A 25,070-nucleotide genomic window follows, 5' to 3' on the forward strand; every position below is an offset into this window, starting at 1 on the left:
ACCTAATTCCAATTTACATGGAAGAAGCATCTCCATCCCTACCATTGGAGTAAACAACTTTGAGCTGAAACCTTAATTAGTTTCTCTGATGCAGCAGAACTGCAAGTTCCATGGACTTCCATCTGAAGATCCTTTTCAGTTCTTAACTGAATTTTTGCAGATCTGTGATACTGTTAAGACTAATGGAGCAGATCCTGAAGTCTACAGGCTCATGCTTTTCCCTTTTGCTGTAAGAGATAGAGCTAGAGTGTGGTTGGACTCTCAACCCAAAGATAGCCTAAACTCTTGGGATAAGCTGGTCACGGCTTTCTTAGCCAAGTTCTTTCCTCCTCAAAAGCTGAGCAAGCTTAGAGTGGATGTTCAAACCTTCAGACAGAAAGAAGGTGAATCCCTCTATGAAGCTTGGGAGAGATACAAACAACTAACCAAAAAGTGTCCTTCTGACATGCTTTCAGAATGGACCATCCTGGATATATTCTATGATGGTCTGTCTGAATTAGCTAAGATGTCATTGGATACTTCCGCAGGTGGATCCATTCACCTAAAGAAAACACCTGCAGAAGCTCAAGAACTCATTGACATGGTTGCTAATAACCATTTCATGTACACTTCTGAGAGGAATCCTGTGGGTAATGGAATGCCTCAGAAGAAGGGAGTTCTTGAAATTGATACTCTGAATGCCATATTGGCTCAGAATAAAATATTGACTCAACAAGTCAATATGATTTCTCAGAGTCTGAATGGAATGCAAGCTGCATCCAACAGTACTCAAGAGGCAGCTTCTGAAGAAGAAGCTTATGATCCTGAGAACCCTGCAATAGCAGAGGTGAATTACATGGGTGAACCTTATGGAAACACCTATAACCCCTCATGGAGAAATCACCCAAATCTCTCATGGAAGGATCAACAAAAGCCTCAACAAGGCTTCAATAATGGTGAAAGAAACAGGTTTAGCAATAGCAACCCTTTTCCATCATCCACTCAGCAACAGACAGAGAACTCTGAACAAAATACATCTAATTTAGCAAATTTAGTCTCTGATCTATCTAAGGCCACTGTGAGTTTCATGAATGAAACAAGGTCTTCCATTAGAAATTTGGAAGCACAAGTGGGCCAGCTGAGTAAAAGGATCACTGAAATCCCTCCTAGTACTCTCCCAAGCAATACAGAAGAAAATCCAAAAGGAGAGTGCAAGGCCATTGATATAACCATCATGGCCGAATCCAAAGAGGAAGGGGAGGACGTGAATCCCAAGGAGGAAGACCTCCTGGGACGTTCAGTGATCAATAAGGAGTTTCCCTCTGAGGAATCAAAGGACTCTGAGGCTCATCTTGAGACCATAGAGATTTCATTAAACCTCCTTACGCCCTTCATGAGCTCTGATGAGTATTCTTCTTCTGAAGAGAATGAGGATGTTACTGAAGAGCAAGTTGCCAAGTTCCTTGGTGCAATCATGAAGTTGAATGCCAATTTATTTGGTAATGAGACTTGGGGAGATGAACCTCCCCTGTTCACCAATGAACTGAATGCATTGGATCAACTGAGATTGCCTCAGAAGAAACAGGATCCTGGAAAGTTCCTAATACCTTGTACCATAGGCACCATAACCTTTGAGAAGGCTCTATGTGACCTGGGGTCAGGAATAAACCTCATGCCACTCTCTGTAATGGAGAAATTGGGAATCTTTGAGGTACAAGCTGCTAAAATCTCATTAGAGATGGCAGACAATTCCAGAAAACAGGCTTATAGACAAGTAGAGGACATGTTAGTAAAGGTTGAAGGCCTTTACATCCCTGCTGATTTCATAATCCTAGATACTGGAAGGATGAGGATGAATCCATCATCCTTGGAAGACCCTTCCTAGCCACAGCAAGAGCTGTGATTGATGTTAACAGAGGTGAACTAGTCCTTCAATTGAATGAGGACTCCCTTGAGTTTAAAACTCAAGGACATCCTTCTGTAAACATGGAAAAGAGGCACAGTAAGCTTCTCTCAAAACAGAGTCAACCAGAGCCCTCACAGTCAAACTCTAAGTTTGGTGTTGGGAGGCCACAACCAAATTCTAAGTTTGGTGTTGAACTCCCATATCCAAACTCTAAGTTTGGTGTTGGGGAGTCTCAACAATGCTCTGAACATCTATGAGGCTCCATGAGAGCCCACTGTCAAGCTATTGACATTAAAGAAGCACTTGTTGGGAGGCAACCCAATTTTTATTTAATTATATTTTTATTAGTTATATGTCTTCATAGGTTCATGATCATGTGGAGTCACAAAAACAACTGAAAAAATATAAGAGAAATCAAAAACAGCACACCCTGGAGGAGGAGTTCACTGGCGTTTAAACACGAGTAAGGAGCATCTTGCTGGCGTTCAACGCCAGAACAGAGCATGGAGCTGGCGCTGAACGCCAGAAATAAGCATGAAGCTGGCGTTCAACGCCAGAATTGCATGCAAAGGCATTTTACATGCCTAATTGGTGCAGGAATGTAAATCCTTGACACCTCAAGATCTGTGGACCTCACAGGATCATCTCAGGATCTGTAGACCCCACAGGATCCCCACCTTCCTTCCTAATAATCCTAGTTTTTTTTCCACATCTTCTTCTTCATCTATTCTTTCTTCTTTTGCTCGAGGGCGAGCAACATTCTAAGTTTGGTGTGGTAAAAGCATAGCTATTTTTTGCTTTTCCATAACTATTGATGGCACCTAAGGCCAGAGAAACCTCAAAAAAAAAGAGAGAGAGAAAAAGAAGAGAAAAGGGAAGACAAAAGCTTCCATAGCTCAGTGGTAGAACATTTGACTGTAAATCAAGAGATCCCTGAGATACCTCAGGGGATACATTTTTCTCCACATAATTATTGGGAGCAACTGAGGATAGGAATACCAAAAATCACTAGGGAGGAGCAACAAAGACAAGGAAGAGACATAGAAGAGCTCAAAAACATCATTGGTTCCTCAAGAAGGAAACGCCACCATCACTAAGGTGGACTCATTCCTTGCTCTTAAATTTTCTGTTTTTCATTTTCTTTATGTTAAATGCTTATCTATGTTTGTGTCTTATTACATGATCATTAGTATTTAGTAACTATGTCTTAAAGTTATGAATGTCCTATGAATCCATCACCTCTCTTAAATAAAAATGTTTTAATTCAAAAGAACAAGAAGTACATGAGTTTTGAATTTATCCTTGAACTTAATTTAATTATATTGATGTGGTGACAATGCTTCTTGTTTTCTGAATGAATGCTTGAACAGTGCATATGTCTTTTGAAGTTGTTGTTTTAGAATGTTAAATATGTTGGCTCTTGAAAGAATGATGACAAGGAGACATGTTATTTGATAATCTGAAAAATCATAAAAATGATTCTTGAAGCAAGAAAAAGCAGCAAAGAACAAAGCTTGCAGAAAAAAAAAGAAAAAAATATATAGCAAAAAAAAATTAAAAAAAAGAAAAAGAAAAAGCAAGCAGAAAAAGCCAAAAGCTCTTAAAACCAAAAGGCAAGAGCAAAAAGCCAATAACCCTTAAAACCAAAAGGCAAGGATAAATAAAAAGGATCCCAAGGCTTTGAGCATCAGTGGATAGGAGGGCCTAAAGGAATAAAATCCTGGCCTAAGCGGCTAAACCAAGTTGTCCCTAACCATGTGCTTGTGGCGTGAAGGTGTCAAGTGAAAACTTGAGACTAAGCGGTTAAAGTCAAGGTCCAAAGCAAAAAAAAGAGTGTGCTTAAGAACCCTGGACACCTCTAATTGGGAACTTTAGCAAAGCTGAGTCACAATCTGAGAAGGTTCACCCAATTATGTGTTTGTGGCATTTATGTATCCGGTGGTAATACTGAAAAACAAAGTGCTTAGGGCCACGGCCAAGACTCATAAAGTAGCTGTGTTCAAGAATCAACATACTGAACTAGGAGAATCAATAACACTATCTGAACTCTGAGTTCCTATAGATGCCAATCATTCTAAACTTCAATGGATAAAGTGAGATGCCAAAACTATTCAAGAGGCAAAAAGCTACAAGTCCCGCTCATCTGATTGGAGCTATGTTTCATTGATAGTTTGGAATTTATATTATATTCTCTTCTTTTTATCCTATTTGATTTTCAGTTGCTTGGGGACAAGCAACAATTTAAGTTTGCTGTTGTGATGAGCGAATAATTTATACGCTTTTTGGCATTGTTTTTAGTATGTTTTTAGTAGAATCTAGTTACTTTTAGGGATGTTTTTATTAGTTTTTATGTTAAATTCACATTTCTGGACTTTACTATGAGTTTGTATGTTTTTCTGTGATTTCAGGTATTTTCTGGCTGAAATTGAGGGACTTGAGCAAAAATCAGATTCAGAGGTTGAAGAAGGACTGCTGATGCTGTTGGATTCTGACCTCCCTGCACTCAAAGTAAATTTTCTGGAGCTACAGAACTCAAAATGGCGCGCTTTTAATTGCGTTGAAAAGTAGACATCTAGGGCTTTCCAGCAATATATAATAGTTCATACTTTGGCCGAGTTTAGATGACGCAAAAGGGCATTGAACGCCAGTTCTACGCTGCAGTCTGGAGTTAAACGCCAGAAACACGTCACGAACCAGAGTTGAACGCCAGAAACACGTTACAACCTGGCGTTCAACTCCAAAAAGAGCCTATGCACGTGTAACATTCAAGCTCAGCCCTAGCACACACCAAGTGGGCCCCGGAAGTGGATTTATGCATCAATTACTTACTTCTGTAAATCCTAGTAACTAGTTTAGTATAAATAGGACTTTTTACTATTGTATTAGACATCTTATGATCTTTTGAACCATCTTCAGATCATATTGATCACGTTTGGGGGCTGGCCTTTCGGCCATGCCTGAACCTTTCACTTATATATTTTTAACGGTAGAGTTCCTACACTCCATAGATTAAGGTGTGGAGCTCTGCTGTTCCTCATGAATTAATGCAAAGTACTACTGTTTTTCTATTCAATTCAACTTATTCCACTTCTAAGATATTCATTCGCACTTCAACATGAATGTGATGAACGTGACAATCATCATTATTCCCCCACGAACGCATGCCTGACAACCACTTCCGTTCCACCTTAGATTGAATGATTATCTCTTGGATCTCTTAATCAGAATCTTCGTGGTATAAGCTAGATTGATGGCGGCATTCATGAGAATCTGGAAAGTCTAAACCTTGTCTGTGGTATTCCGAGTAGGATTCTGGGATTGAATGACTGTGACAAACTTCAAACTCGCGAGTGCTGGGCGTAGTGACAGACGCAAAAGGAGGGTGAATCCTATTCCAGTATGATCGAGAACCTCAGATGATTAGCCGTGCCGTGACAGAGCATTTGGACCATTTTCACAAGAGGATGGGATGCAGCCATTGACCACGGTGATGCCTCCAGATGATTAGCCATGCAGTGACAGCGCATCGGACCATTTTCACAGAGAGGATGAAAAGTAGCCATTGACAATGGTGATGTCCTTACATAAAGCCAGCCATGGAAAGGAGTAGGACTGATTGGATGAAGACAGCAGGAAAGCAGAAGTTCAGAAGGACGAAAGCATCTCTATACGCTTGTTTGAAATTCTCACCAATGATATACATAAGTATTTCTATCTTTATTTTTTGTCTATCTATTATTTATTTTCGAAAACTTCATAACTATTTGATATCCGCCTGACTGAGATTTACAAGGTGACCATAGCTTGCTTCAAGCCGACAATCTCCATGGGATCGACCCTTACTCACGTAAGGTTTATTACTTGGACGACCCAGTGCACTTGCTGGTTAGTTGTATCAATGTTGTGAATGAAAAACGATTTATTAAGACGTGCGTACAGAGTTTTTGGCGCCGTTGCCTGAGATCACAATTTCGTGCACCAACGCCCTTCATGAAATTTTCCACATGGGGATGTGGTTGGTCCTTGTATATTTGAGCGTCTAGAAACCCATTGGATTACTGCTTGCTCCAGTTGACGAACAGTTGCCTGAAATCGATCCACTGTTTCCTTGAAACGATCCTTTGTCTCTTGATGCACTCGGCTTTCATAAATAGGATCATAGTTCTCTTGGATTGATGGATATGGAGATGGTGAATATTGAAGTGGTGGTTTTTGTGAGTAATTGGGTTGGAATTGGGGTGGTTCTATATATGGTTCATATGGCTCATAAGGTGGTTGGTATGGTGGTTGAGGGTTAGAATCATATGGAGGTGAATGGCGGAAAGGGGCTTGTGAGTTTGGTGGTCCAAAGTTATGTTGAGGAGGGGTTCATAGGCGTATGGTGGTGGTTGTTGATAATCAAAAGAACGCTCACCATAGCCATTGTCTTGATATGCATCACAGAATGGTTGTTGATAGTCCATTGGAGGCAGTTGTTGCCATGAGGGTTGAGTAAATCCTTATGGCTCCTCCCATCTTTGATTCTTCCAACCTTGATGCCTGTTCTCATTATAGTTTCCATTCCTAACAACAACATTGGAATCAAACTTGAAACCAGAGGGGTGAGAATTCATAGTAATTAATAAAAATTAAAAACAAAAATAAATAAACAGGCAAAAGAAATTTTTATTTTTATTTTGAAAAATATTTACAATAACCAATAATAAGGCACACGTTTGCAATTCCTCGGCAACGGCGCCATTTTGACGTCGGGATTTTTGCCAGTAAAGAATTTCATAAAAACAGTCGCCTTGTAGATATAGTATCTAAACCGACAGAAATCCCTTTGTACAAACGTTTTGGTTGTCACAAGTAACAAACCCCTTTGAAATTGATAACCGAGTATTCAAACATCGGGTCGTCTTCTCAAGGAATTGCAGGGAGGTATGTTCTTATTATTGGTTATGAGTTTGTAAATTGGGGAAATTTGGAGTTTGGGCAATGGGCACAGGTATATTTTCAAAGCAATAAAAATAAATGAATAACTGAAAAATAAACTTTGGCAAGGTATGAGAAATTGGAAGTCCAGTCTAGTTATCCTTATCAATGATTATGAAAACTGAATCTTAATTCCACTTAGTTAACCTTTGCTATAACAAGGGAAGGTCAAGTGACTAATTAGTTAGATCTTTGAATCCTAGTTAGTTCCTAAGAAAATATTGGGATTATTGAAGATAAATTCAATTAGCAAGGATAACAATTGTCAATTATGCTGTTGAATTGGATAACTCTGAGTTACTGATTTCTTAACCAAAGCCAAGAGTGTAGAAAGCTAAATTAAAATCATAAATATCTGGAATAGCAGCTGATCAACATTGAATTAGCAAGAAAATTGAGAAGACGATGTCTACCCAACCACACATGAACACAAAGGAGGCAACTGAATTCCTTAAAGAAGAATTTTCATTGTGTTCCCACCCTAAGATAGTTTACAGAGCAGTAAAGGAGGCGAGAGATAAGATTATGGGCAACGAAAGAGAACAATACAATAGGCTCGGGGATTACTGTTGCACCAGGTCCAAGAAGAACAACAAGGACCACACTTATGATAGCACCACCAAGACCAACAGTTACTCAATCCAAGCCATCGGTTCCCATATCAAGTTGTCCATTTAAACCTCTAGGAAAAGCTCCATCCATGACCAATGACACAACTCGGCAAAAACAATCAAAGTTCAGACCAAAGCAGAAACTTTTCAAGCCATCAGCTCCACTTGCCCAAGGTCCAATCCCATCTAACACACAGCATGCAACACAGAGTCAGGATGCTCCACCACCAACTTTACCAAGTGCATCAACATCCAAGACAAAGGAGTGAAGAGTGGTGCCATTATGTTGTTTTGAGATAAATATGTGCTTTTGTAATAGTTTATGGAAAATTTTGGATACAATTTTCCTTTTTTGTTACTTGTTTTTGTGTTACTAGTTTTTTGTCATAGTAAATTTGTTAATATAACCGTATACATTACTAGCAAATTGGTTTTCTTTTTCTTTGTATCGGTTCTAGACTTGGATGTTTAATTTCACAACTTTAATCTCAGCTCTTGAATGTTTATTTATCTGTTGTTTTGCTAACTTTAATTTCATATATACATTGCAACATACAGGCTATTACAGATACAAGGTATTCAAATCATTTATACAAAGGACATATTTCATTTGTCTTGCAAGAAATCACCACATTTATCTTATTCAATCATTGAATAATTACTACACCTTAAAATAAGTACACTCACGATAATGAAAACAACACACATGCACCATCCTATTGGGTTTTCTTTTTCATCTCTAAAGCTACCATCCTCTTCTCCAAACATGTGATCCTGTTTTTCATGTCTTGCTTCTCGTGATGCTCTTCAACATCCTTAATATCCTTCTCTCCCAGATACCTTGTATCAGTGATCCCATCTTGTAATGTGCTCATCAAGCCACAAAAAAAAATTGCAATATGATTGTCTTACCTACAAATCAGTCCACAGAACTCAGAAAAAATCTAGTAGTTGAGGATAAATCCTAATACAAATACAGTTCCACGTAGTTGCTTTACTTACCTTATAAAATGGACACCCCAGAAATAATCTGTTAGGGTTGCTACTCGTCTTCGATATGAACATGATTATATATTCCACAAAAGCACTTTGGTGAGACGCCATCTTTGTCATCTGTTGCGTTAAGACTCAAGCTCGCAGTGAATTGGTCTTGTTTTTCTCCACCTCCACTTCTTCTTAAGCTTGATAATACTCCATCGGATGCCATGGAATGAAATGCTGCCCCCTCTTCATTCACCCATTTCACCCACTTCACCGTTTCTATGCATTCGAAGGATTAGGGCTAATAAATTTGAAAGATTGGGGGTCTTGGTGAAATGGTGTTATTTTGGTGTGGACAGACTAATATGTCCTGTTTTGAAAAGTCACATGCCACGTGTGCTCCCGTAACGGCCAAGTCAGCGCAACAGGAGCCACATCAGACTTTTCTGTCGAGTCCAACGGAGTCACTTCAATGGAAGGGTAAATTTGTCTAGGTTTTAGAGGAGTCAAGGACATGAATCTATTTTCCAATCCTTGGAGACGAAAATATCCACACAAAAAATATTAAGGACCTATTTATCATTTTCTCAACAAAAAGTATTACTCGTCAGCGTCTTAACTAAAGCTAAAATTGTGGCCCGATTACTATGCCCAAATCCTTAACTTGTTTTTTGTACATACCCAAATCCTTATCGTTGTTAAGATCTTATAATATCTTTTACAAAGAAGGCCTCTACTAATGGGAAAAGAGAGTTTGTGGTTTAGGAATCATGACAAAAAAAAAGGCTTTTAGAAGGCTCGTTGAGTAAGGGTTTGTTTCGGTGAACTTCTAAGAAAATATCTTTTTTTGAGTTATCTTTTTTTTAAAAATCTTATGGAGAAGTAAAAGTAATTTTATGTTTAAATATTTCATGCAAAAAGATCTTTTTATCTATCAATTATGTTTGGGTATAATAATATAAAAGTACTTTTTTTGTTTATTTATTACATGAAAAACATCTTTTTTTAAGGAAAAAGAATCTTTTAAAAAAAGATGTAAATTATAACTTCTCAAAAAATATATTTTTTTTTATTTTTCTAGTGTTTCTACTTTTACTATTAAAAATTTTTCAAACACGCTAAAAAATAAAAAAAAAAAGATCTTTTTTCATTAAAAAATCTTATTTTAACAAAATAATGACGTCCAAACAAGCACTAAACCTTAAAAAAAAGAGTTTGTAAAAGACTCGTAAAAGAAAAAAGAACTATCGTTGTCATTAAGAAAAAAAAAATGGATACCCTAAGCCAGCAAATCTTTCACCCACATCAAATGTATACCTTCTTTTTTTATATATAATAAAGGACTGAAAGTGTCTTATTTTATATTTTATTTTTAAAATATTTTAGAAAAAATAAAAATAAATGAATTTTAATTTTTTTTATTTTCACCTCTAGTTTTTATATTTTTTACAAAAATTTAAAAATTAAAAAAATACTTAATAAAATTATAAATAAAATACAAATTAAACACGCCCTAACTTTTTCTATTTCTAATTCTTGGTTGCATATATAACATTCCAACCAAATAGACTCCTCTTTTTGGGGTCAATAAATAGACTCCTATTTTAGTAATTGATGGTTGAACCAAATCCATGGCTACTCACCATGTGAAGAGTCCCAATCCAGTGGTTCCCATTTATCTTTTTTCCTTGGAAGAAGAATCATAAAGCAACACCTTTGAAAAGCTAAGAGACAATGAATGTGATATAATGATACAGACACAGAATAGAAATTAGAACCCTGCTCCATCACGCTGAAAGAGTCAACCACGTGGAAACGTAGACACAACGCCCATTGTTTTCTTACCAGTCTAGCTTGGCCGGCTTGCATTGGCTCGTTTTCCCAATTTTCACATTGAGACTGAATTCAGATCTTTAACTAATGCTACAATTTGATTCGTGGGTGATAAAGTGAAATGTTCTACTCGATTGAGATTGAGATTGAAAGATTCACATTTCAATAATAGGTAGAATCTCTGGGGTTGTATAAATAAATTATAAATAAAAAAAGTTTTATAATTGTTGTACAAGTACAATACAATCATATATAGTAGCAAAGTCTAAAGTTGTTGAAACTTTATATTAGATAGAGGAATGAGAATTTCTTTATTCCACTATCAGTTTATAGGCCAGCCAAGTGAACCTACTTTAATTATTTTTCAAATTATCTTGTATGTGTGTTATAGTATGATTGAATCAATGGTAATAAATAAGTTCATCAAGCTCTTGTACGCTTTTTTAAGCTTATCATGGTTACTTTGTACTATTCAAAAAGTCCAGTATAGTCGAAGAAAAGAACACTAAAGGAGAAACAAAATAACTACAAAATTTCGAACAGAAAAATATCATCAACCACACACAAAAAATACCCTCAGAATTCATAACACCGAACACTACACATACGACCTCCTCAAAATCAAATCCGCCAACTCAAGAATGAGTTGTGATATTTGTAGAACTCTTTAATAATACATTTTTTTATGGTGAATACTTTAATAAAGATGCCTTTGTATGAAAATTATATTTTGAATAGTTAAATAAATTGATATTTTAAATTTAATATATTTGACTAAATTATCTAATAGTTCACAATGTGATCTCTATGTAAATATATTATTATTGAAGTATTTATCTTTTTTATAGGTAACCAATAAAGGTACAACTAACTGTAACAATTAGTAAATTTTTTTTTTTTTGAATTTTTTCTTTGGTGGTAACATAAATTCAAATTATCTTAAGATGTTGGAGTAAATCTAATAAAAAAATTCAAAATCTATAAAAATTATTGTAAAATCATTTTAAAAATTTTAAAATCATTTTAAAAATTCCTAATAAAAAAAGATTTGAAATGTAACAAAAAATATAAAAAATCTAACAAAAACGAGATATCTAAAATATTTTTAAAAGGAGACTACTCTAATAAAGACATTAAAAATGTCTTTTTTTAAAGACGTTTACACATGTCATATTATTATTAGACATTATTATTAAATCGGTTAATAAAAATAAACTAGAACAAAATCGGTTTATTATAGCAACAATAATAAACCCAATTGTCTGCATTATAATTATTAGACTCGATTTGATCCGATCGAATTATACCATTTAAATCGAATATCTTTAAATTTTTTAATAAAAAGATAATTATATTTCTGACTTTTTATTTTTTGGATATTTAAATCCCTAAAAATTTAAAAATACAATTAAATCCCTAAAAAAATTAAGTTTATTATTATTGTTATAAAAAAATCGGTTTTATTTTAATTTGTTAAGAAATTCAAAAATAACCGGTTCATTAATATGTCCAATAATAATTCGATACGTAAATGTCTTTACAAAAAGACATTTTACGCATATTTATGAGAGCATCCCTTTTTAAAATTTTAAAACCTAACAAAACGAGACATCCAACAAAATATCGAAAAAAGAACATCTAAAAATTAAGAAAATAAATATCTAAAATTATTAAAAAAATTATTCAAAATAAAAAAATATATCCAAAACATAAAAAAATAAAATATTTAAAATTATTAAAAAAATCATCCAAAAAAAAAAGAAAAAAAAATCTTGGTGCGTTTAAATGTGGTGTAGCATCACTTCGTTCGCGAGAAAAGGAGGTGCAAAGTGCAAGGATTATGGGAGAAAGGAACAAGACATGTGGCGATTTTGAGAGAGAGGGGCGTGGGGTGCGGCAGCTCTGGAAGAGGGGGCGCGACGTGCGGCGGCTGTGGAAGAAAAGGATAAGGCGTGCAAATGTGGGAAAAAGGAATATAAATTTGTGGAATTATTTTTTTATTGTAGATAGAGTGAGTGAAATTAGATTAATTTTTTAAGTTTTGTTTTATTAATTAAATTTTTTATTAGTTGGTTGCAGTTGACTGAATTACTAGTTAATTCTGTATCTTATTTCTAAAAGTAAATATAATGAGAAGAATCAATAAATATACATGATTATTTTCGAAAAACAAGATTTAAAGCAAATGTACCAAAAAATAATAATCTAGTAGTAAAAAACAATATATGAAAAGAAAAGAACCTCTGTTTTACATTTAACACAGAGCATTTTAGTCTAGTGAGTGGTCCCAAGATAAAGATGAGAGTGACAATACATAGGTATAACCGTATAAGCCTTTCATTGATGCATGAGGTTCAGTTCTCCCTAATTGAATAAGGAAAAATATTTTTAAACGACTGTAACTAATAATTCTTAATTTTATATTTTTTAAAAAGGTAAAATTTAAATAACTATTAATTAATAATTAATATAAAATATATTTTAAAAATATTTATTAATTTATTATTAGCAAAATATTTAGTGATTACTTAACAGAATTGATTGAATAATAACTACATAGTCAACATTAATATGTAGCCAACCATGTAATAACTACCTTAAATAGAATATATTTTCAAAGTTCAAACATAGGGCAATTTTGTCTATTTCGTTACTCCTCCTCCTCCTCCTTCTTTCTTTTTTTTTTTTTTTTACGAAAGATAGGAGACTCGAATGGGAGACTCGAACCCGCAATCTCTTAATTGAGTATGGAGAGTCTATGCCATTTGAGCTATTACTCATTAGCTATTTCGTTCCTTCTTAATACGAAGACGGTATATTTTAATTATTCTACGTGGATGATAAAAATGAACAATTAAATTAAATTATTTATATAAAATATATGTTAAAAATAAATTAAATAATATATATTTATATATTAACACATAATAAATAATTTAATAATTAATTTTTATTATGTACATAATATTTTTGTATACTTTGTTTTAATCAAATATATTATATTTCGCAGCACCTTTTATGAATGTGACAAAATACACAGATATGGAGTAATCTTTATATAGATATATTGACGAACCGTATGCTAACTTTGTTCAGGAAATAAGACAAAATTACACAATTCCCACGTATAGGTAACCAAGAAGACGCAAGTATCAGCAAAAAGAAGACACCGGCGAACAGGAACAGACTTTAGATAAGGGACGATTTCTCATTTTATTAGTTGCTTATTGCTTCAAGAGGATGAAAACAACACAAAACCTACATGACCTCAAGAATTTGATATATATTTACCTATATTATGATAAAGTATAAGGTTATCCTACACGCACTGCAATGACAGCTAGCTGCAGATTAACTTATTACCATTCTTTTTTCTAGCTATTTACAGCCTTATGAAAGAAGAAAAATAAAAGATAAAATATTTGATTCTATATATTTAATAAAGTGCTGGACAATATGATTAGGCTTCTTAATGGTGACAGGTTTGACAGAACAAGAAATTGAAAGTGTATATATATACTTTTTCAAGTCTATATACAAGGTTGAAGGGACCGTAGCATATATATCTATATATATAATTCTGTGAGAGAAATAATAAAAAATTTTGGTAATATATATAATGGGTTGATTTATTGATCTATCGATAGATTAAAAAATAAAAAACACTTCTTAAATTTTCATAACAACAAATTTTTATTCTTATTTTTAAATTTTAATTATTTTTTACTTATTATCAAATTTTTTAAAATATATGATAAAATAACAATTAAATTTTAAATTTCAAATTTTAAATTCTCAATTTTAAATTTTAACAATGTGATACTCCCTAGTTTTAGGGTTGTACTTATAGTTTTTCCACCCATGCTTTTTCTTCATATGTTCATTGATGGATGTCAGTTCAATAGGTTGACAGATGGTTATTATAATTAGATGGAGCATTGTCGGGAGTACCCTGAAAGTTATTGATTTTCGGGTGCTGCACGCCATAGCACGAACAGAATGGCCTCATGTAGTAAAGGTGTGCGAATTAGGAGTCTACAAGGCATTGCTGATTTTTTATACTAATCAGTCAGCAGACGAGGCTCTCACATTTGGCATGAACGGCCTTTTGAAGTTCTTCTATCGAGTTGGGAGATGGAATGAGCATGATCGGAGTGATAAGCGATGATTATGGCTCAAGTGTATCGGTGTTCCTGTACACGTATGGTCTGAGGCTACGTTTCGCTTGATCGGTGAACAATGGGGGGAGGTGGTGGCTTGTGATCCTGCGACTACTTCCTGCTCCTCGTTTAGCGTAGGCCGGGTGTTGATTGATACGTGCATTTATGAGGTTATTCGGGAAAAAGTGTGCATCTCTGTCGGCACGGCTAATTTTGATGTGTTTGTAACTGAGACGGGGAATGGGGAGTGTTCTTCGCCGAATTATGTGATGAATGCTGAAGAGGGAGGTAACCCGGGCCGTTCTGTAGGCGAAGGCTGCGTTCATGGGGGCAATGCAAGGCCTGATGATGGTAGGTGTAGTCATGGGCAGCTGAAGAGGGGGGACGCAGTGGCGGAGCTGATGACGTTGCCGGTGAGGGAGAAAGAACAGATAAAGGGTAAAGGTGTCATTACCCCGGAAGAATTAAATGAGTGGAGTAACAAACATTTGAATTTGAAATTGGGAAGGACTATGTTTCAGGAATCTGCTCCCGATATGACGAAGGTTGTACCTACGGGATCTCTGGAGCAAGAAGTGGCGGAGGATTCGGAGAGAACTGTGTCCTGCGATCTAGTTAGTGGTGCAGGTGTTATGGCTGATATCACTAGTGTAAGGAGGTGTGTGGGTCCGGGTGATAACGCTATTGTTATACATGGATTCATGGCCCAAACTTTATTGACTAAGGCTAAGGATATTGCTTTGGGCCTTAAAAACTGTAGCCCACATGGACAGGAAGGCAAGGGACATGAGATGGACCATGGTTTTGTTTCTTTGGAGCGGGATCTGGGCCGGGTTGGGTCTGGCGAAGGTCATAACCCTGGAAATAGGCTTGATGTTACCACAATTCCTCACGACGGCGCGGACACCACCAACTGCATGAAGAGATCGGCGGTTCGGTCAGGACTCGGGTGGGAGCCAGTCGCTGAGTCCGCTGGCACAGAGGACGGAGGCCGGTCTGGTACCGGGGCGTTGTCCGCTGACGGGGCTGGGATCCCTTCTGGCCGTGTTGCCGACGGGAGGCCGGTTCGAGCGAGGGCGGGGGGCTTGGGTTCTCATGGAATTCCGGTGACAAGGGTAGCTATGGCTGACGAGGATGGTCGGGTAGGTGGCGTTTGTGGGTCGGGGTTAGGCATGGTTGAAGGAAGGCAGTGGAATGTAGGGTCGGGGGTGTGTGGTGCACGAATTGTGAATCACACTTTTCACAACTCGTACCACTAACCAGCAAGTGCACTGGGTCGTCCAAGTAATACCTTACGTGAGTAAGGGTCGAATCCCACAGAGATTGTTGGTTTGAAGCAATCTATTGTTACCTTGCAATTCTTAGTCAGGAAGTCAATTATATTTATCAGTTGAATTTCGAATGAACAAGAGAGCATGGGTTAAAAGTTACTTGTTATGCAGTAGTGGAGAATATGTTGGAGTTTTGGAGATGCTTTGTCTTATGAATCTCTGCTTTCCTCTGTTCTCTGATTCACGCACGCACGTCCTTCTATGGCAAGCTGTGTGTTGGGGCATCACCGTTGTCAATGGTTACATCCCCTCCTCTTGTGAAAATGGTCCAAATGCTCTGTAATAGCACGGCTAATCATCTGAGGTTCCCGATCATGCTGGAATAGGATTCACCCTCCTTTTGCGTCTGTCACTACGCCCAGCACTCGCGAGTTTGAAGCTCGTCACATTCATTCAATCCCTGAATCCTACTCGGAATACCACAGACAAGGTTTAGACTTTTCGGATTCTCATGAATGCCGCCATCAATCTAGCTTATACCGCGGAGATTCTGATTAAGGAATCTAAGAGATATTCATTCAATCTGATGTAGAACGGAGGTGGTTTTCAGACACACGTTCATGGATTGAGGAAGGTGATGAATGTCACTGATCATCACCTTCTCCATAGTTAGGCGCGAATGGATATCTTAGATAGGAACACGCATGTTTGAATAGAAAACAGAAATACTTGCATTAATTCATTGAGACACAGCAGAAATCCTCACCCCCAACAATGGAGTTTAGAGACTCATGCCGTCAAAGACTACAAAGTTTAGATTCAAAATGTCATGAGATACAAAATAAGTCTCTAAAGGTTGTTTAAATACTAAACTAGTAGCCTAGGTTTACAAAAAGTGAGTGGACTATGACAGATGGTGCAGAGATCCACTTCTGGGGCCCACTTGGTGAGCGCTGGGGCTGAGATTTAAACATTTCACATGCATAAGGCTGTTTTTGGCGTTCAACGCCAGGTTTGGATCCATTTCTGGCGTTGAACTCCAACTTTTAATCCTTTTCTGGCGCTGAACGCCAGAATTGAGCAGAGAACTGGCGTTGAATGCCAGTTTACGTCGTCTATCCTTGAGCAAAGTATGGACTATTATATATTTCTGGAAAGCCCTAGATGTCTACTTTCCAACGCAATTGGAAGCGCGCCATTTCGAGTTCTGTAGCTCCAGAAAATCCACCTTGAGTGCAGGGAGGTCAGAATCCAACAGCATCAGCAGTCCTTTTTCAGCCTGAATCAGATTTTTGCTCAGCTACCTCAATTTCAGCCAGAAAAATACCTGAAATTACAGAAAAACACACAACTCATAGTAAAGTCCAGAAATATAAATTTTTCCTAAAAACTAATGAAAATAAACTAAAAACTAACTAAAACATACTGAAAACTATATGAAATTAACCCCAAAAAGCGTATAAAATATCCGCTCATCACAACACCAAACTTAAACTGTTGCTTGTCCTCAAGCAACTAGACAAATAAAATAGAAGACTAATAGGTTGAGAAGCAATAATATCTCAGAGTTTTTGAGTGAAGCTCAGATTCTAATCATATGAGCGGGACTAGTAGCTTTTTGCTTCCGAATAGTTTTGGCATCTCACTTTATCCATTGAAGCTCAGAGTGATTGGCATCTATAAGAACTTAGAATTCAGATAGTGTTATTGATTCTCCTATTTTAGTATGATGATTCTTGAACACAGCTATTTCATGAGTCTTGGCCGTGGCCCTAAGCACTTTGTTTTTCAGTATTACCACCGGATACATAAATGCCACAGACACATAATTGGGTGAACCCTTTGGATTGTGACTCAGCTTTGCTAAAGTCCCCAATTAGAGGTGTCCAGAGTTCTTAAGCACACTCTTCTTTCTGCCTTGGACCTTGACTTTAACCGCTCAGTCTCAAGTTTTCACTTGACACCTTCACGCCACAAGCACATGGTTAGGGACAGCTTGATTTAGCCGCTTAGGCCAGGATTTTATTCCCTTAGGCCCTCCTATCCACTGATGCTCAAAGCCTTGGGATCCTTTTTATTACCCTTGCCTTTTGATTTTAAGGGCTATTGGCTTTTTCTGCTTTTCTTTTTTTTTTTTTTTTGCTGCTTTTTCTTGCTTCAAGAATCATTTTTATGATTTTTCAGATTATCAATAACATGTCTCATGTTCACCATTCTTTCAAGAGCCAACATATTTAACAGTCTTAAACAACAAATTCAAAAGACATATGCACTGTTCAAGCTTTCATTCAGAAGACAGAAAGTATTGTCACCACATGTAACTAATTAGAATTTCTCTTATTAAAACTCGAAATTTTATTGCCTCTTATTCAAAAGATCTACTATTTTATTCATGTTTGTTGACGATGAGAAAAATAAACTATGGCTTAATTGGAGATAAAATCAAAATAGATACTAATTACTACTATATGACTCCTAAGGTGAACTTCTCTAATGACACTATCACAGAGTTAAAGCAGAAATTGGAATTTAACAACCTTTGTTATGGGAAATGGGTGTTCCTCTGATCCGTGGGGTGCTTGATTCTTCAAGAGATAACTTCTGGCGCTTCAATTCCCTTAAGTCACGCCCTTGCTCCTCTTGTTCTTTAAACATATAGGTCAGCATTTGACTGTGTTCCTTCTGTTCTTTTATTATTTGCTCCATAGCTTCCCGTATCTTGGTGACAGATGTCTCAAGATACTCCCAGTATTCAGATTGAGGGATTTCTGGGAGAAATTCCTGTATTTTCTTCTTGGTGGGATCATCCTGGGCTTGTTGTTTTTCCATTGATGCTTTGGTGATTGGTTTCTCAACTGAGATATACTCAGTTATTCCCATCCTTACCATGGCGTCCTTACAGAGCAGAGAAATCACGCTTGGATAAGCCAACCTAGCCTCTTTAGAATTTTTGTTAGCAATTTTGTAGAATTCAGCTGAGATCAGCTGATGAACTTCCACTTCTTTTCCCATCATGATGCAATGGATCATCACTGCTCTTTTAACTGTGACTTCAGAACGGTTGCTAGTAGGCAACAGAGAATGCCCAATGAAGTCCAGCCATCCTCTGGCGACTGGTTTGAGATTCTCTCTCTTGAGTTGATTTGGGACACCCTTTGTGTTGGTGGTCCACCTGGCTCCAGGGATACATATGTCCTCTAGAATCTTATCCAGGCCCTTGTCTGTTCTCATCATTCTCCTGTTGAAGGAGTCTGGATCATCTTTCAGCTGAGGTAGCTTTAAGATCTCTCTGATCTTGTCAGGGATGGTATGAACAATCTTTCCTCTGACCATGGTCCGATATTCATAGAAAGCAGTTCCAGAGAGTTTCTGCTTGTCAGTCTGCCACATATTAGCATAGAACTCCTGGACCATATTCCTTCCCACTTTCGTTTCAGGATTAGCTAGGACTTCCCAGTTCCTGATTCGAATTTGCTCCTGGATCTCCGGATATTCATCTTCTTTCAGATCGAATCTAACTTCCGGGATCACTGATCTCAGACCCATTATTTTGTTATAATGGTCTGAATGTTCTTTAGATAAGAACTTCCCTTGATTCCAAAGTGGTTTTGGAACGCTCTCTTTCTTGCCTCTTGGAGTGGGTTGTTTTCCTTTAGGAGCCATGATCTTAGTGATCGCGGATAAACACACCAAACTTAGAGGTTTGCTTGTCCTCAAGCAAAAGAAAAGAAAGGAGAGGGAAAGAAGGAGAGCTAGGTGCAATTGTTGATGGAAGGAGAGGGAGGCCGAACCCAAATTTAAAGGGAGGGAGGGTGGGTTTTCGAAAAAAGAGATAAAGATATGATAAAAAGATTGATTTGTAAAAGATAAGATAGAAGATATGATAAGAGAGGATATAGTTTAAAATTGAAAAGATATGAAAGATTTTTGAAAAAGATAAATCTAGATTTTGAAAAAGATAATGTGGAGATTTGAAAAAGATATTAGTTGGAGAAAAATTCGATTTGTTTTGAAAATAGGATTTGAAAAGAGTTGGATTGAATTTGCAAAGAGGCTTGGTGCTTATGGATTAAGATACATTTGATATTTTTAAAGTAGGATTTTTAAAAATTAGGGATTTTAAAAATCAGGGTTCTTAACATGTTTATGCAAGAAATCATGAATTGAGGTATGAAAATCAAGATTAGAATGAAAAAATATGAAGAAAAATGAGTTTGCCTCCTCCCTGCCATCCTAGCGTTTGAACGCCCAAACACTGCTTGTTTTGGGCGTTCAACGCCCAAATGTTGATCTCCTGGGCGTTTAACACCCAGTTGTTGCCCTTTTCTGGCGTTGAACGCCAGATTGCTACCCTTACTGACGTTCAGCGCCCATTGGCTGCCCTTTTTGGGCGCTGAACGCCCAAAATAGGCTCTTACTGGCGTTTTCTTGCCAGTGAGCTCTTTTTCTCTGTTTTGTGTGCAGATTCCTTCTGTAACCCTGTGAACTTATGCAATTGATTCTTTACCTTGTCATCAATGAACTCTATATAAACAAATAAAAATAAAAATAGAAATAGGGCAAAATTCTTAGAGGATTGATACCCCATGGCTGGGTTGCCTCCCAGCAAGCGCTTCTTTATTGTCTTTAGCTGGACCTTGCTGAGCTTTTAGTCTAGCTTCAGCATTGAGCACTCTTGCTCAATGTTGCCTTCAAGATAGTGTTTGATTCTCTGTCCATTGACAATGAACCTCTTATCAGAATCAATATCTTGAAGCTCCACATAACCATATGGTGATACACTTGTAATCACGTATGGTCCCCTCCACCGGGATTTCAATTTTCTGGGGAATAGCCTGAGTCTAGAGTTGAACAGAAGAACCTTCTGTCCTGGCTCAAAGATTCTAGATGACAGCTTTCTGTCATGCCACTTTTTTTATTTCTCTTTATAAAGCTTGGCATTTTCGAAAGCTGTGAATCTGAATTCCTCTAGCTCATTTAGCTGGAGCAATCTTTTTTCTCCTGCTAATTTGGCATCAAAGTTTAGGAATCTGGTTGCCCAGTAGGCTTTATGTTCCAGTTCTACGGGCAGGTGACATGCCTTACCATACACAAGTTGGTATGGAGAGGTCCCTATAAGGGTCTTGAATGCTGTTCTGTAAGCCCACAGAGCATCATCCAAGCTCCGTGTCCAATCCTTTCTACGGGTACTTACTGTCCGTTCTAGGATTCTCTTTAATTCTCTGTTAGAGACTTCAGCTTGCCCATTAGTTTGTGGATGATATGGAGTAGCCACCTTATGGCGAATTCCATACCGAACCATGGCAGAGTAAAGCTGTTTATTGCAGAAGTGAGTGCCCCCATCACTGATGAGTACTCTAGGGACACCAAACCTGCTAAAGATATGTTTCTGGAGGAACTTCAGCACTGTTTTAGTATCATTGGTGGGTGTGGCAATGGCCTCAACCCATTTTGATACATAGTCAACTGCCACCAGAATATAAGTGTTTGAGTATGATGGTGGGAAAGGTCCCATGAAGTCAATTCCCCATACGTCAAACAACTCAATTTCCAAGATTCCTTGTTGAGGCATGGCGTAACCATGAGGCAGATTACCAGCTCTTTGGCAACTGTCACAGTTACGTACAAACTCTCGGGAATCTTTATAGAGTGTGGGCCAATAGAAGCCAAATTGGAGGACCTTGGTGGCTGTTCGCTCACCTCCGAAATGGCCTCCATATTGAGATCCATGGCAATGCCACAAGATCCTCTGTGCTTCTTCTCTAGGTACACACCTACGGATTATTCCGTCTGCACATCTCTTAAAGAGATAAGGTTCATCCCACAAGTAGTACTTTGCATCAGTAATTAATTTCTTCTTTTGTATCCTGTTGTACTCCTTAGGTATGAACCTTGCAGCTTTATAGTTTGCAATATCGGCAAACCATGGTGTTTCCTGAATGGCGAATAAATGCTCATCCGGAAAAGTCTCAGAGATCTCAAGAGAGGGGAGGGGCGTCCCTTCTACTGGCTCTATTCGGGACAGATGATCAGCCACTTGGTTCTCTGTCCCTTTTCTGTCTCTTATTTCTATATCAAACTCTTTCAGAAGCAACACCCATCTGATGAGCCTGGGTTTTGAATCCTGCTTTGTGAGTAGATATTTAAGAGCAGCATGATCAGTATACACAATCACTTTTGATCCTACTAAGTATGATCTGAACTTGTCAATGGCGTAAACCACTGCAAGTAATTCTTTTTCTGTGGTTGTGTAATTTTTCTGGGCATCATTTAGAACGCGACTAGCGTAATAAATGACGTGCAGAAGCTTGTCATGCCTCTGTCCCAACACTGCACCAATGGCGTGATCATTGGCATCACACATTAGCTCAAATGGTAATGTCCAGTCTGGTGCAGAAATAACTGGTGTTGTGACCAGCTTAGCTTTCAGCGTTTCAAACGCCTGCAGGCACTCTGTGTCAAACACAAATGGCGTGTCAGCAGCTAGCAGATTGCTTAGAGGTTTTGCGATTTTTGAAAAATTCTTTATAAACCTCCTATAGAATCCTGCATGCCCCAGAAAGCTTCTGATTGCCTTAACATTGGCAGGTGGTGGTAATTTTTCAATTACCTCTATTTTTGCTTGATCTACCTCTATTCCCTTGTTTGAGATTTTATGCCCAAGAACAATCCCTTCAGTCACCATGAAGTGACATTTTTCCCAGTTTAAAACTAGGTTGGTCTCTTGGCATCTTTTCAGAACAAGTTTCAGGTGATCAAGACAGGAGCTGAATGAGTCTCCATATACTGAGAAGTCATCCATGAGGACTTCCAGAAATTTTTCCACCATATCAGAGAAAATAAAGAGCATGCATCTCTGGAAGGTTGCAGGCGCATTACACAGCCCAAATGGCATCCTTCTATAAGCAAACACTCCAGATGGACATGTGAATGCTGTTTTCTCTTGATCCTGAGGATCTACTGCAATCTGGTTATAGCCTGAGTAGCCATCCAAAAAGCAATAATAATCATGACCTGCTAGTCTTTCTAGCATCTGGTCTATGAATGGTAAAGGAAAATGATCCTTTCTGGTGGCTGTATTGAGCCTTCTGTAGTCAATACACATGCGCCACCCTGTAACTGTTCTTGTAGGAACCAGTTCATTTTTTTCATTATGAATCACTGTCATGCCTCCCTTTTTTGGGACGACTTGGACAGGGCTCACGCAGGGGCTATCAGAAATAGGATAAATAATCCCAGCCTCTAGTAATTTGGTGACCTCTTTCTGCACCACTTCCTTCATGGCTGGATTTAGCCGCCTCTGTGGTTGAACCACTGGTTTGGCATTATCCTCCAATAAGATTTTGTGCATGCATCTAGCTGGGCTTATGCCCTTAAGGTCACCTATGGACCACCCAAGAACTGTCTTGTGTGTCCTTAGCACTTGAATAAGTGCTTCCTCTTCCTGTGAATTTAAAGCAGAGCTTATGATCACTGGAAAAGTGTCACCTTCTCCTAGAAATGCATATTTCAAGGATGGTGGTAATGGCTTGAGCTCAGGTTTAGGAGGTTTTTCCTCTTCCAGAAGAGATTTCAGAGGCTCTTTCATGTCCTCTGAATCCTCCAAGTTAGGCTGAACATCTTTAAAGATGTTTTCCAACTCTGATTAGAGACTCTCAGCCATGTTGATCTCTTCTACTAAAGAGTCAATAAGATCAACTTTCATGCAGTCTTTTGATGTGTCAGGATGCTGCATGGCTTTGACAGCGTTCAACTTAAACTCATCATCATTGACTCTCAGGGTTATTTCCCCCTGTTGGACGTCAATGAGGGATCGTCCAGTTGTTAGGAAGGGTCTTCCTAGAATGAGAGTAGCACTCTTGCGCTCCTCCATTTCCAGCACAACAAAGTCAGTGGGAAAGGCGAATGGCCCAACTCTGACAATCATGTCTTCAATCACGCCTGACGGGTATTTAGTGGAGCCATCAGCAAGTTGGAGACATATCTGGGTTGGTTTAACTTCTTCAGTTAAGCCAAGCTTTCTGATAGTGGATGCAGGTATTAGGTTGATGCTTACCCCAAGATCGCATAAAGCTGTCTTGGTGCATTGACCTTCTAATATGCATGGTATCAGAAAACTCCCAGGATCTTTAAGCTTCTCAGGAAAGCTTTTCAGAATGACTGCACTGCATTCTTCAGTAAGGAGAACTCTTTCTGTTTCTCTCCAATCCTTTTTATGACTCAAGATCTCTTTCATGAACTTGGCATAAGAAGGTATTTGCTCAAGTGCTTCTACAAATGGAATCTTTATTTCAAGAGTCCTTAGGTAATCTGCAAAGCGAGCAAATTGCTTATCCTGCTCCTCTTTCCGGAGTTTTTGAGGATAAGGTATCTTGGCTTTATATTCCTCAACCTTAGTTACTGCAGGTTTATTGTCTACAGAAGTGGTTGAAGAAGCCTTCTTAGAGGGGTTGTTATAAGCATTTGTGTGTGTCTGATCCCTCACTGGCAATTGAGTGCCAGAGTTAGAAGCTGGAGTAAAATTGGGCGCCAGCTCCTTGTCTGTTCCTGGCGTCTGAACACCAGAACTGTGCCCATTTTGGGCGTTCAGTGCCAGATCTTGCCCATTTTGGGCGTTGAACGCCAGATCCTTGCCTATTTTTGGCGTTGAACGCCAGTCCTGCCTTGTTTCTGGCGTTGAACGCCAGTCCTGAGCATGGTCTGGGCGTTCAGCGCCAGCCTTCCACCAAATTTCTGGCGTTTTAGTTCCAGAATTACTTTTCCCTGGGCTCTTACTGTCCTCAGGTGAATTTTGGGCGGTTTGCTCATTTCTTAGCTTTTTGCTGCCTTGAGGTGGGGTATTTAATGTTTTTCCACTTCTTAGTTGAACTGCTTGGCATTCTTCTGTTATTTGCCTTGACAGCTGCTGCTTTGTTTGCTTAAACTGTTTGTCCATATGTATATTAGCCATCCTTGTCTCTTGTAGTCTATCTTTGAATTCGGCTAATTGCTTTGTTAGAAAGTCCAATTGTTGATTGAATTCAGCAGCTTGTTTTACAGGACTGAGTTCAGCAGTTGCTGTTTTAACCTCTTCTTTCATGGAAGGGTCACTGCTTAGGTACAGATGCTGATTCCTGGCAACTGTATCAATGAGCTCTTGAGCTTCTTCAATTGTCTTTCTCATGTGGATAGATCCACCAGCTGAGTAATCCAAAGACATCTGAGCTCCTTCTGCAAGCCCATAATAGAAGATGTCTAACTGAACCCACTCTGAAAACATTTCAGAGGGGCATTTTCGTAGCATCTCTCTGTATCTCTCCCAGGCATCATAAAGAGATTCATTATCTCCTTGTTTGAAGCCTTGGATGTCCAG

The 25,070-nt window shown here is 38.0% G+C and overlaps 1 non-coding gene across 1 annotated transcript; it reads right to left on the reverse strand.

Annotated features, from left to right (window-relative positions):
- Window positions 1–343: 343 nt before the first annotated feature.
- LOC148546281 (small nucleolar RNA R71) lies at window positions 344–451 on the reverse strand. The gene has a single exon (XR_015901089.1). It is a non-coding gene; the product is annotated as a small nucleolar RNA R71 (small nucleolar RNA).
- Between the last annotated feature and the right edge of the window lie 24,619 nt (window positions 452–25,070).

The sequence above is a fragment of the Arachis ipaensis genome, chromosome B9 (genome assembly GCF_059453495.1).
Source record: "Arachis ipaensis isolate K30076 ecotype BB chromosome B9, ASM5945349v1, whole genome shotgun sequence".
Taxonomy (NCBI): domain Eukaryota; kingdom Viridiplantae; phylum Streptophyta; class Magnoliopsida; order Fabales; family Fabaceae; genus Arachis; species Arachis ipaensis.